We start from the raw sequence: 14,902 nt of genomic DNA, 5'->3' as shown, positions 1-14,902 counted from the left end.
TGTAATGAATTGGAGAATCTGCTTCATCAGCATGAGAATTTTAATGACTGACACCAGCAACTGGAAATCTACATGTGACAGAGACAGTAAAATAACTTGTTCCAGCCTTGAAGGATCTCTCGAAAGTTATCGAACATTTTCTGGGAGATAAAATCCCATCCAGGAGAGTGAAAGTTCAGAACAATCCTTAAAAATGTTCTTCAAATGGTTCCTAGATGAAAAGATCGAAAACGTTGGTCAAGCCCCTATAAAACAACAACAGGAAGTTGCTCTAAAGGGGATGTGAAAAGAAAGGTGGTAAGTTTTGCATATCAGCAAATGGGACGTTTGCATATCTCTTTGAAGTCATTGTGTTTGAGGGATGTAGATGAAAATAGATGTTTAACAAAGCATTGTCGGAAGACAGCAAGTGATACTTTGCTTTCAATGTGAGAAAATGTTTGGCCTTTAAGAGTTTGAACACAGGCCCCTTATGTAGCACCCCAGCAACCTTCCATAGACTTATGCAGAGCTATTAGGAAAACCTGGTAGCAGGGTCCTCTTGGCAGTACTGTATGCTGCTGCCATCTTGTGGAGAATTGCACCCATAACTTTGAGCACAGGAAAGCAGGACCAAATACTGGCCCAACAGAACACCATAGAATAGAACAAAAAGCCATTGTAGAGAATACGTCTTGCACATACATAAAATATTGCCACATACACTGGCAATTTAATACAGAAAATAAGAATATATTAACATTGAGCTATTCAAACAATATTGGAAAACTACAACAACCCATTATGGTGAAATCACAACAATTAATTTGACTGTATAAATACAGTCATGCACCTATATCTATAGCCAACCCTTCCAAAAATACATTTGTTGATGCAAACTTCACGCAAGTGTGTGGCAAATTTGCAGCAAAATAAAACGTGTGCAAAAAATGTTGCCAGAAGTTTGCAAATGTTTGCCACTAGTGGTGAATCTGCGGCAAACCTTTGGCAACAATAATATTTATTGCCACTAGTGGCAAACAGTTCACCTGAGTTTTTTTTGTGGCAGACAATTCTCTCAAGATTCTATTTGAATCTGTGGCAAACCTGTGGCAGCAACATTTATTGCCACTAGCGGCAAACAGTTTACCAGAAGCTAATCCTTATTGTGGGTAGCTTCATACAGGTCAGGGACACGAAAGAACTGGTGGAGATTCCGTGAGCTGTTAAGGGGAAAGGGCGGCGAGTAGTGCGGAATGGAGGAAATTGAGAAAAAGGTCGGTGAAGCAACAGCTGTACTGGAATGTGAACAATATGGGTGTCAGTTCTGATGGTATGGAGCAGGAGGATGATGGTCAAGGACCGGAATGGTCGGTAGTGGAAAGACATAGGAAGAAGAGAGATCATGATACAGAAAGAGAGATCATGATACAGAAAGCAGTGGAGTGTCTAGTAAAGAAAGCATAAAGAGGGCCAAGGTAGGAAACAAGAGTAATAATGTGTTGGAGTGGAAAGTGGTGATGGTGTTTGATGAGACCACAGAGGCTCATTTACACCCTATCCAACTAATGCAGTCGAGAAAGAGGTAGGTGAAGTCAAGTTAGCTCGGTTTATTGGAAATGGTAGATTATTAAAATATGTGAACGCCAGGCTCAGCAAAAGAAGATTCTGAAAATGGAAAAGCTTAATGGGAATAAGATTGTGCCACTAGAGATCCTGGTTCGAGTCCAGGCTCTGTCGCAGCCGGCTGCGATCAGGAGACCCATGGGGTGGCGCACAATTGGCCCAGCGTCTTGCAGGTTAGGGGAGGGTTTGGCCGGCCGGGATGTCTTTGTCCCATCATGCTCTAGCGACTCCTGTGGCAGGCCCAGGCGCATGCACGCTGACACGGTAGCCAGGTGTACGGTGTTTCCTCCGACACATTGGTGCGGCTGGCTTCCGGGTTAAGCGAGCATTGTGTCAAGAAGCAGTGCGGCTTGGCTGGGTTGTGTTTCGGAGGATGCGCGGCTCTCGACCTTCGCATCTCCAGAGTCCGTACGGGAGTTGCAGCGACGGGACAAGACTGTAACTACCAATTGGATACCATGAAATTGGGAAGAAAAAGGGGTAACAAAAAAAAAATACAAAATAAAAAGCCATGTCATTGGTGCTTATGCTAGATTGAAGGGAGTCATTACTGGGGTCCCAATATCTATGTCCATAGATTATATTATAGAACATTTGAAGGGAGGAAGAGTGATTGAGGCCATGTGGGTCAAAGAAGTGAAAGCCTATCAGTGCTGCTGAGGTTTGAGAAGGTTATGCCTGGGAAAGTACAGATAGGATTCCTTAGTTTCAATGTCAGAGATTGCGGTGTTTAAATGCGAAAGAATGGGTAATGTAGCTGTTCAATGTAAAGGAAGGAAAAGATGTGCCAAGTGTGGAGGGGAACATGATTACAGTGAATGTGGGAGAAATGTGAAGGTTAAGTGTTGTAATTGTGGGGGGTGGGGGACATAGTGCAGCATTTGGTGGAGGCCAGGTGCAGAGAGAGGCTAGGGAGGTGGTAGAAGTTAGTAGGGATTTATTTGGTTTTATTTTTATGGTAGTACAGAATTGGGAAGATCATGATTGATCATACATTCCAGCACAGTAGGTGCACTTAAATGATTGTTTGTGGACCGCCATGATATCAGAGGAAGAAGAAGTTTACCAGAAGCTGTTTCTGGTGAATGCATGAGTTCCAAGATCAGTAACCGTTGATAATCAATCAAGAGGATTAGAAACATCTGTTGGAAACCAAACTAGCTATCTAGCTAGCTACAGAACCTACCAAAGTTGTCCGGTGAGTGTCTAACTTCTTAATAAACTTTAACATTTTTTAGCTAAATAAAGCCTAACTTTAGTTAGCAAAGACATGTTTCATGGGATACAATGAAACACATTTTGTTGATACCAATTTCAATCTGTCAGTGCCACTGACTGACTGGCTAGTGCTTAGCAAGCTAGCTAACGTTAGCTATCATATTTTTGCTCAATTCATGTGATAGGTAGCTAGTTAACTAATGATTTGCCTAGACACATTTTTAGGTAGATACGTTACTGACTTAATACCAATATGCATGTCAATATGCTAGTGTCATGGTTCAGTAGCATAAGCTAGCACAACAGCTAAGGTAGCTAGCTAGCAACAATATGATATGATTTGACATCAAAGCAAACCTTCATTTTGACAGATGGATACCTTTCCCTTCCCGGTGTGTTGGAAGAGGCTTGGGAGGGGGATGCATCAACACCCTGGAAATATGTTTGTGGTGCACTCACTCATAACACTTATTTTGAGTGATAAATGAGTGTATCGTCTTCAAGATTTATAAGGTAAGTCAAAGGCTTCTTGCATGCATGGCTTTGAGATGTAAGGGTTGTTTGGATGACCCAGTTGCTGTGTTGCAGGCATTGGGTCAATTGTTGGGGAGTTTTCTGTAAATACAACAAGGTTTGGTTGTTGGTGCTGGGTTATTAAGGTTAGGCTATGGATATTTGACCCAGCCAGTGGGTTAATCTTCCCGCCACCAGCACGTGAAGTTCACCAGAATACTTGTAAGTATTCTAGTTCTAGTGTGACTGAGTGACTGACGAGTGGAAAACGGATAACGTTATTCTGACCAAGGGTGTTTTGGCTGACTGAACAAACACTACGAATTACTAACACTACGAATTATGAATGTGATGGTCGTTCAGGTTCAATAGTTTGTCCTATCATAATTAGGTAGCTAGCAAATGTTAGCTTGAGCGTTAGCTAGCCAACGACCGTTAAGCTACTGTAGTTAGCCATTTTCAGTGCTAATATCTTTGGCAGTGGTAAAGTTAACTACAGTAATATCATTGGCTGTGGTAAAGTTAGCTACATATGTGTTATTTCATAGTAACAAAGCACACTGGTTAATTGAAATGCATTCCAGGTGACTACCTCATGAAGCTGGTTTAGAGAATGCCAAGTGTGTGCAATGTTGTCATCAAGGCAAAGGGTGGCTACTTTGAAGGATCTCAAAATATATATTTTGATTTGTTTAACACTTTTGGTTACTACATGATTCCATGTGTTATTTCATAGTTTTGATGTCTTCACTATTATTCTACAATGTAGAAAATATTGCAAATAAAGAAAAACCCTTGAATGAATAGGTGTGTCCAAACTTGACTGGTACTGTATATTTAGACTTTCTATTTTTGATATTGCTACTACGCAAATATGCAAGTAACCATTTCACTGTACCGTTTACACCTTCTATATCCTGTGCATGTGACAAACTTTGATTTGATTTAGTTTCTCCTTATTGTAGGCTGTTACTTTTACCAGTTTTAGTCTTGAAATCTTTTGTTGTTTACTACCCTACTCACTCTGTTTAGCACAAGGCATCACGTGAATCCTAAAAGAAATGGGTGGGGCCATTTTCTCAAAAGTGGGGTTACATGTTTAAACTTTCAAAGCAGAATTACTTTCCCATGGTTCCACAACTGAAGTATACCATTTTGTAGCTCTGAGTCTCTACTTCTATCCAATGTAAAACACCATTTCAAATTTTGCTACATACTATAAGACCGAATCGAGGTAGTCAGTCACATTTTCATTAACCCTATGTAAAATAGCATCTACTTCTTCCACATTGTCATCGATAACCAATAGTACAACCTTAATGGAAACTTGAAAGACTTAACGTCACCAGAGCTTCTTAGAACCATGTAGACAATTTGGGACTAGATACATTACATGCACAGATACCATAGTCAGTCTGGCCTTAATTTTACCATACTTGCTTTATTGGTCATTTGCACTGAAATTGTCATAGTGACCAACTTGACACACACACAGAGGCTGGGCGAAGCTCATGGGCACTTAGGGTTAAAGTGCATTGCTCAAGGGCACAATAGCAGTATGTAGTATACAGAGATATTGTAGCTGGTAACACTCTGGCTGATAGATCACTCCTTTTGAAGTTCTTCAAAATTTCAGAATTGACTGACCTAACTGTCTTAAAGTAATGATGGACTGTCATTTCTCTTTGCTTATTTCAGCTGTTCTTGTCATAATATGGACTTGGTATTTTACAAAATAGGGCTGTCTTCTGTATACCACCCCTACCTTGTCACAACACAACTGATTGGCTCAAATGCATTAAGAAGGAAAGAAATTCCACAAATGAACTTTTAACAAGGCATAGGTGTCTGGTTAGACTGTAAACTCTCCTTCCAGACTCACATTAAGCATCTCCAATCCAAAATTAAATCTAGAATCGGCTTCCTATTTCACAACAAAGCATCCTTCACTCATGCTGCTAAACATACCCTTGTGAAACTGACTATCCTACCGATCCTTGACTTCGGCAATGTCATTTACAAAATAGGCCCCAACACTCTACTCAGCAAATTGGATGCAGTCTATCACAGTGCCATCCGTTTTGTCACCAAAGCCCCATATACTACCCACCACTGCCACCTGTATGCTCTCGTTGGCTGGCCCTGGCTTCATATCCGTCGCCAAACCCACTGGCTCCAGGTCATCTATAAGTCATTGCTAGGTAAAGCTCTGCCTTATCTCAGCTCACTGGTCACCATAGCAGCACCCACCCGCAGCACGCGCTTCAGCAGGTATATTTCACTGGTCACCCGCAAAGCCACTTTCTCCTTCGGTCGCCTTTTCTTCCAGTTCTCTGCTGCCAATGACTGGAACGAACTGCAAAAATCACTGAAGCTGGAGACTCATATCTCCCTCACTAGCTTTAAGCACCAGCTGTCAGAGCAGCTCACAGATCACTGCACCTGTACATAGCCAATCTGTAAATAGCCCATCCAACTACCTCATCCCCATATTATTTTATTTATTTTGCTCCTTTGCACCCCAGTACCGCTACTTGCACACTCTTCTTCTGCACATCTATCACCCGTGTTTAATTTGCCATACTGTAATAATTTCGCCACTATGGCCTATTTATTGCCTCACCCCCCCTTATCCTACCTCATTTGTACACACTGTATATAGACTTTCTCCATTGTATTATTGACTGTATGTTTGTTTACTCCATGTGTAACTCTGTGTTGCTCTGGTTTGCTTTATCTTGGCCAGGTCGCAGTTGTAAATGAGAACTTGTTCTCAACTAGCCTACCTGGTTAAATAAAGGTTAAATAAATACAAATAAAGGTTCACTGAGATGGGCGTGAATCAGACAGGCATCTCCTGTGCCATTAAAAAAAAAAAAAAATATTGTTTTGTCGATAGGCTGTTGGTCAACCAAGACCGACAGCCTATCGACAAAACAATTGACCAGTCGACTAACTGGGGTCAACCATACTCCAGATACACAAGGTGACATCGCTTTAAGACTTCTGCCAGTGGTCCTCCCAACACCAGTCTACAAGATAGGCAGGAAGACATTCCGGCCCAGCTTCAATGAGACGAGAAAGGTTGACAAGCTGCTTGTACATTTAATAGTGGATAGACATAGATTGATGGGGAAATTAGATGTTGGCATTTTGTAAACCTTGAATGAAAGGAACAGCATTCCAAAATTGGTAAGGCATAGCTGCGCACTCCAAAACATTAGGAAGGTTTCCATCCAATATGTGACAGATTTTCATGTGTATATCTTAAAGTCTGCAGAAAACAATATGTGCATTTTCTCACCGGAGATGTTTCAAGTAAACATACTTTTAGCGGATAAAAGGATGTGAGTGATGATGTAGTGCACATAAAAATAACCTTTGCCATTAAATAACGAATGCATTTTAAAAAATGCGTTTCCATCGCATTTTCATCTCTGATGGTTTTGTCACAAACTGTTGCGTTATGTAGCAAATGTGCCCACTCTGGGCTTGTCACATGCACTCTAGCCAACAGCTCTCACATACAGTGGGGGTAGGCTATCTACATTGTGAGATTATTATGGATAAGAACAACAGTATTTGTCAAACGGCAGCCAAGTGTCGCCCATCATGTCACCAGAATAAACCCTCAATGTTTATTGGAAAAGAGCATCCACCATCCTGTGAAGTTCATCAAAATGTATTTAATCTGTAGCCTAATAAACTGCATGCTTTCCCGAGTCGTAGAGGGAGGACCAGACAACATATCATTGTGAGACTCCAAGTTTACTTTTGAGGACAATGAGGTTGAGCTACCAGTGTTGACAACTAATTTTCAGGGGAAGTTGTTAGAGGTAGGTTGATTTGTTGCTAAAAGTTGCTAAATGACATTGTGATGTCATTGCGTGATGACGTCATTACATAGAATACACAATAACGTTACTCAAATTGACTGGCCATCTCGGTGAGAAATATCATTTGACATTTTAGTTTAGATTTGTTTGTTTATTATCACATTTTTATTTGTAAAAGTAAGACAACACATTTTATAGGATCAGATATTTTTATTTTATTTAACAATTACACATTATTAAACAATTACGTTTAATCTATTTTAACTAGTAAACCTACACATTCTGAACAATTATAGTTTTACGCAGTGTTTTGGTAGTTAGTGAACATGCTACCTAACTGATCAACAATTACAGGTACAAGCTAATAACAAGGTATATATGCCATCTTATTGAACAAGCAACTTAACCCAAATAATGATGTGTGCGCAAGGCATCTCTCTCCAGGTTGTTGTGCTGCTTGGGTGGCTAGCTAGCTGCTCAATGGTTTCCTTCAGATGTTGCCACTGTTCTCGCACACACTGCAGTACACACTGCCACCATCAGCTGTGTGTCTCCGCCAGTTCCAGAAAGTCCACTCCTTGCATATGTACTGTAAATATGATGAATCATAGATTGACAAGGAAAACCTCATCTTCACTGTCCAACTGCATTGTCACGGAGCTGGAACCAGCAGAAGAGGATGGAGTGGCCTTAAAGCTGTATGCTGCTGTGGTGCCAAACTGCTGCAGAACTTCACTTGGTAGTTTATACTGGTAACAGGTATCACCAGCCAGCTTCAGTCCGTACCACACCAGGAGTATGGAGTTGAGAGTCTGCAGTGACATTCTATTTCTTAACTTAGACTTGACTACACTCATTTGACTGAACAGCCGTTCAACCTCTGCATTTGAGTGTGGCAAGGAGAGGGCAGCGAGTGCAGCTTTGCACAGTTCTTCATAAGGATTTGATCCGGAAGAGTCTGTGTAGTTATTCACTTAAACAGATGGATCTTTCTCCATTGGGAAACAATTGTATCATTGTTTGGGGCTGGTACCCCAGTAGCTCAGCTACTTTAGTAATTTCAGTGGTGCCTTTATTGTGCTTTAGCGTCTCCATAACACTGAACAAGGCCATGTTTCGCAAGGTTGTCTGGGAGCCTTGCTTGGAGCTCCTTGCTTAAAGCAACAATGTAGTTGATGCACTGTCTCCAAATGACCTTTTTGTCCTCTGGCGCAAGACTGAGTTGGTACACCGTGCTCGCTAAAAGGTACCGAAGGTATGGTGATGGACTGAGATGTCCAATAATGGCATCCTTCAGAACATCAATTTTGCCATAGGGTTGACTACTCTGCTGCAAATTGATGTTAAGAGGTGTACCAGATGGTCCAAAAGCTTGACAGGATCTGGTTTGCTCTCCCTCAAATGACTTCACTGCAACTTGTACGTCAGACAGGATTGATTTCAAGAATGTCAGGTAGACATAGTTGGTCTTGTCCATGTACATGGCGTGGTGCACATCCGCCATGAAGCAATGCTCACTGGCCTTGGTCACCTCAAGTGGAGTTTCAGTTCTTCCCACTGGCTCAATATACGAGTTACCGCAGGCTCAATCGATAGCCAATGTGTGGCACACACTTTAGTGATCTGGAGGGGTTTCTGGCCACAATTAATGGTGGTATACACTGCTTTGTACGCCTCGCACCGTTTTGGGGAAATGGAAAACCAGTTGTAGGTTTCCCTGATTAAGTACTCAACACTCCTAGGGATGGTTTCTTTGGATGCTGTGCTGACAGCCAATTGTAAAGAATGGCACACACAGCGGATGAGTACCAAATTGGGCAATGCACATTCTTCCATTAAAATCTTGTGCACCCCGTTGTGCATCCCAGTCATCACGGATGCATTATCAGTGCCAATACCCTGAAGATTCTCTTTTTTAAGGTTACACTTCTCAAGAAACTCAACTACCACCTTTACTATTGATCTGGCATCGCCCCCCACATATTCAACCAGCCCCAGAAATGAGTACACAATGGTTATTTTTTTAACATGGTTAATTGTTGTAAATTCTATTCAAGATCAAACATTCGTGACCAACTATATTCATTGGGTTTGTCTCGTCGAATGCTGCAGTCAGCCAACAATGATTTGCAATTTGCTGAAATTGCTGCTGGCCTGCTGCTGATGTCACTCACAATGCACTTTTGCAGTCAGGCCCGTGTGTTGTGACTGAGTGTGTGCCAGAGAAAATAGTTTGTGTCATTTAGAGGGAAAATGCTTGCATTTTAGCATTTGAGTCACTTTTCAAAAGTTGCTAAAAGTTCAAAAGACATTTTTTAAAGTAACTACATTTGTTGCTAGGTGCTGTTTGAAAAAAAACTTACCAGGGTAGTCTGAAAAGTTGCTAAATCTAGCAACAAAATTGCTAAATTGGCATCACTGTGAGCTACAGGGATATACATATACAAGGCACCAAGATGTTGTACATGGCCGAATGTTCCTGGACGCGCTCCTCGACTCCTCTAATCGGGGTACCTGCTCCTGCTGACTCCATTGGCAGTGTGTAATTCTGTCAACGGGTGTATTAGAGGCGAAGTCAGGTGCAGGAGAGTAGAGTGATGTAAACAGGCGCACTTTATTTTAGTTCCAAAAACCTGAGCACTACATAAATAAAACACGCTCAAAACACGGAACATCATGAAAGTAAAGGGCGTAAATAAAACACCATAATAACAGGAAACACTTACACACAAAACATGATGGGAAACAGAGGGTTAAATACAAGTAGATTGATTGGGGAAATGAAAACCAGGTGTGTATGGAAACAAGACAAGACAAATGGATATATGAAAAATGGAGCGGCGATGGCTAGAAAGCCGGTGACTTCGATCGCCGCCCGAACAAGGAGAGGAGCCGACTTCGGCGGAAGTCGTGACATCTGCTTGGCAATTTTAATACAAATGTGGAGTTATCACCCAAGAAAAGTACACTAGTAAATGCCCTGTATAACTTCAATCAGTTATTTGGACTAAAACAACTGATTGGACAACCTTTCCAATCTACTATGCTTAATGTGCATATTGTAAACGTTTCTATTAGTTGAACCATGTCTCCCTTGGAAAAGAGATGTTATGTCATGGAGAAAAAACGGTATAAATGAAGGTTAAAAAAAAGGATCTCAAAACAGCCGGGGTGGTTACACTTCACAAGAAGAGCAGTAAAACAAATGTAGGAATCTACAGGCCTGTGTCAATCCTCAGCACCTTATCCAAAGTTGTTGAGAGATTTGTTTTTAATCAACTTGAGGGATACCTTCTTGAGCACAAACTTCTTTATGAACTACAATCTGGCTTTAGAACAGCTCACTCCACTGATACTTGCCTGATATGTTTCACCTGTCCTTATGTTGTCTCCACCCCCTCCAGGTGTCGCCCATCTTCCCCACTTACAGTTGAAGTCGGAAGTTTGCATACGCTTAGGTTGGAGTGATTAAAACTCTTTGTTCAACCACTCCACAAATTTCTTGTTAACAAACTATAGTTTTGGCAAGTCAGTTAGGACATCTACTTTGTGCATGACACAAGTCATTTTCCCAATTGTTTACAGACAGATTATTTCACTTATAATTCACTGTATCACAATAACAGTGGGTCAGAAGTTTACATACACTAAGTTGACTGTGCCTTTAAACAGCTTGAAAAATTCCAGAAAATGATGTCATGGCTTTAGAAGCTTCTGATAGGCTAATTGACAAAATTTGAGTCAACTGGAGGTGTACCTGTGGCTGTATTTCAAGGCCTACCTTCAAACTCAGTGCCTCTTTGCTTGACATCATGGGGAAATCAAAAGAAATCAGCTAAGACCTCAGAAAAAAAACTGTAGACCTCCACAAGTCTGGTTCATCCTTGGGAGCAATTTACAAACGCCTGAAGGTACCACGTTCATCTGTACAAACAATAGTACGCAAGTATTAACACCATGAGACCACGCAGCCGTCATACCACTCACGAAGGAGACGCGTTTTGTCTCCTAGAGATGAACGTACTTTGGTGCGAAAAGAGCAAATCAATCCCAGAACAACAGCAAATGACCTTGTGAAGATGCTGGAGGTACAAGCAAGTACAAAAGTATCTATATCCACTGTAAAACGAGTCTTATATCGACATAACCTGAAAGGCCGCTCAGCAAGTAAGAGGCCACTGCTCCAAAACCGGCATAAAAAAGCCAGACTACGGTTTGCAACTGCACATGGGAACAAAGATCGTACTTTTTGGAGAAATGTCCTCTGGTCTGATGAAACAAAAATAGAACTGTTTGGCCATAATGACCATCGTTATGTTTGGAGGAAAAAGGGGGAGGCTTGCAAGCTGAAGACACCATCCCAACCGTGAAGCACGGGGCTGGCAGCATCATGCTGTGGGGGGTGCTTTGCTGCAGGAGGGACTGGTTCACGTCACAAAATAGATGGCATCATGAGGTGGGAAAATTATGTGGATATATTGAAGCAACATCTCAAGACATCAGTCATGAAGTTAAAGCTTGGTCGCAAATGGGTCTTCCAAATGGACAATGACCCCAAGCATACTTCCAAAGTTGTGGCAAAATGGCTTAAGGACAACAAAGTCAAGGTATTGGAGTGGCCATCACAAAGCCCTGACCTCAATCCTATAGAAAATTTGTGGGCAGAACTGAAAAAGCATGTGCAAGCAAGGAGGCCTACAAACCTGACTCAGTTACACCAGCTCTGTCAGGAGGAATGGGCCAAAATTCACCCAACTTATTGTGGGAAGCTTGTGGAAGGCTACCCAAAATGTTTGACCCAAGTTAAACAATTTAAAGGCAATGCTACCAAATACTAATTGAGTGTATGTAAACTTCTGACCCACTGGGAATGTGATGAAGGAAATAAAAGCTGAAATAAATGACTCTCGACTATTATGACATCTCACATTCTTAAAATAAAGTGGTGATCCTAACTGACCTAAGACAGGGAATTTTTACTAGGATTAAATGTTAGTAATTGAAAAACTGAGTTTAGATGTATTTGGCTAAGGTGTATGTAAACTTCCGACTTCAACTGTATCCCCTGGGTACTTGTACCTGTGTTTTCTGTGTTGCCAGTTTGTCTTGTTTGACAAGTCTACCAGTGGTTTGTGTCTCATCTCCTGCTTTTCCAGTCTTGCTCGTCCTCCTGGTTTTTGAGCCTTGCCTTGCCTGTCCTGACCCTGTACCCACCTGACCACCCTGCCCGTCACAGACCCGGAGTCTGCCTGCGGTCCTGTACCTTTGCTCCATCTCTGGATTACCGACCTCTGCCTGACCTGAGCCTGCCTGCTTTGACATTTGCCTGCCCCTGTTGGTACCTGTTGGTACAATAAACATTGTTACTTCTACACTTGTCCACCTTTTTGACCACATTAAGAAGGAAAGTGAGAAGGGGAACTATACAGGTAAGATATGGTCTATAACCAACAGTCACAATACCAGAGCTAGTGTTATGTCTTGTAAAATCCCAAGAGTAAACAGTACTGTGAGGAGCACGTTTTTCTAAACAGGCATTTGTCTATAGAATAGCCTCCCTTGGAGATCAAGCAAATAAATGTAAAAATAGCTTTAAAAAGTAGGACAATGTTGTCTAAGTAAGGGAAACCACTCCACTGCCCCTTGTGCCCCCTAATTCTGGTCAGGTGTATTTATTTGAAGGATTGGTATGTGCAATTACTAGGTTGTTTTAATGTGAAATTAATATGGTTGATTTTTAAGGTTAGGGTGCAGTGCAGTGAATAGTGCCACTTTTTAGCATGTCAATATAAATGAATGTATTTATGGTTTGTAATTTTATCTTGTCTTATCATGTCATTGTTTTTATTTGGAAATAAGCTTTTTAATTCATACTTTCAAGCGATATCCTCTGGATCCACATTGTGCATTTTGTTGTACATGTCTGTTGCCCAAAATAAGTTCAATGTCAGCAGCAATTTGTTCAGTCTGAAGCCATTCAGCTATGGCTTTGTCTGTTCAGTCTGAAGCCATTCAGCTATGGCTTTCAGTCTGAAGCCATTCAGCTATGGCTTTCACAGCCCTATAATAATGATAGAAGTTATATCACCTTAAAAAGGGTTTATTTACAACCTCTGGGGTATAACATGTTGGGCAAAGAGGTATAAGAGCGTGACATACAGTGCATTCAGAAAGTATTCCCCTTGACTTTTTCCACATTTTGTTAATGTATAGCCTTATTCTAAAATGGATTAAAGAAAAATAAATCCTCATCAATCTACACCCAATACCCAATAATGACAAAGCAAAAACAGATTTTTTGAATTTTTTCAAAAACTGAAATACCTTATTTACATAAAGTGGGTTTTCCTTTAAAAGTTGCACCATACATTCAGGATATTAGATATATAAACTTCAGTAACACCATGGTTTTAATAACACAGCTTGTGGGATGCTGGGGAATTGTATGGCATGGAGGAGTGCATGGCGTCATAGTATTTACTGTCAGCCACTGTTGCCATTAATGATAGTTCGACCACCAGAGGGCATCTTTGAGAAGCTTGCTGGTGCTTGTTTACTTTTCCAAATGCAGGCCAGACGTTTTGATTGCTATACCCTCTTCAGAAAAGCATATTCCAAGGTTTTAATGAGCCTAGTTTTGCCAAACAACAATATTTTCCTAGAATAACCACAGCTCCATGACTACTGATGACAATCAGCAAATACCGATTTTAGGAAAATATCCTTTCTATTGTATTCTGTTATTTTCATCATATTCATATTGTAAAGGGCTGGGGAATATAAGCATGTGATGTTTCCTGCACCATATGCATATTAAGAGTAGAATAGCTGGGACTCAATGAGTAGCCTACCAATAGCTGCCAGTCTAATATATACATTTAATATACACAATCACAAAGAAATCGATTCATATTTTGTTTAGAAAGGTCATAAAAAAAACATGCTACTAAGACAATTTCAAAATAACAGAATAGCATTTTTGAAGATGCATTTACCTGTGCTATGATAGCTGAGATTGATGAGGGAAAAAAACTATTTATCCCATTTTAGAATAAGGCTGTAATGTAACAAAATGTGGAAAAAATAAAGGGGTCTGAATACTTTCCGAATGCACTGTATAGCCCCTAACCCTATCTTCGCCAATGAGAACCAAGAGGGGCCTAGCTTCGTCCTTTATGACTGGGAAAGACCTCAATTCTAGGCTGTAGGAAATCCTACATTTATCTTATTAGATCAGAACAGGATGGATCAACAGTGATTCATATTACTGGTTTTCACCCCCCCAAAAAGTTAGTTGTGTCTTGCTGCATAACACATTGTCTACCCAGATGATGTGGATCATTGTCAGGTTATTAGATAAATACGCTTCAGTAACACCATGGTTTTAATAGCACTTTAAACAGGTAGAATGTGCATCACACGCTCCTGCCATCCATCACCCACACCTGCCTTCCCTCGTCACTCGCATCAGCGTTATTGGACTCACTTATCACATGTTCATTTCCTCCCCTATATTTGTCTGTTCCCTTGCTCTGTTCCCTGCTGCTGCATTGATTGTCTTTTGTCTTTGTATTTGTTTCTGACGCTGTTCCTGTCTCGTCTGTCAGTCGTTTATTAAACGTTTACTCCCCGTACCGGCTTCGTCCCTCCAGCGTCATTCCGCGTGACACACACTGGTAAGTTAACTTCTATAAATGTCTAGTCACAGATGATTTTCTCCTGAATAACTG

The 14,902-nt window shown here is 41.0% G+C and overlaps 1 long non-coding RNA gene across 1 annotated transcript; it reads left to right on the top strand.

Annotated features, from left to right (window-relative positions):
• The first annotated feature begins 1,055 nt into the window (after window positions 1–1,055).
• On the top strand, window positions 1,056–13,131 carry LOC145859995 (uncharacterized). The gene is made up of 3 exons (XR_014379931.1): window positions 1,056–2,803; window positions 3,195–3,336; window positions 12,329–13,131. It is a non-coding gene; the product is annotated as an uncharacterized LOC145859995 (long non-coding RNA).
• Window positions 13,132–14,902: the final 1,771 nt, after the last annotated feature.

Source organism: Salmo salar, chromosome 13 (assembly GCF_965601325.2).
Source record: "Salmo salar chromosome 13, fSalSal1, whole genome shotgun sequence".
NCBI classification, from domain to species: domain Eukaryota; kingdom Metazoa; phylum Chordata; class Actinopteri; order Salmoniformes; family Salmonidae; genus Salmo; species Salmo salar.
This window is presented reverse-complemented; position numbering and strand designations above follow the sequence as displayed.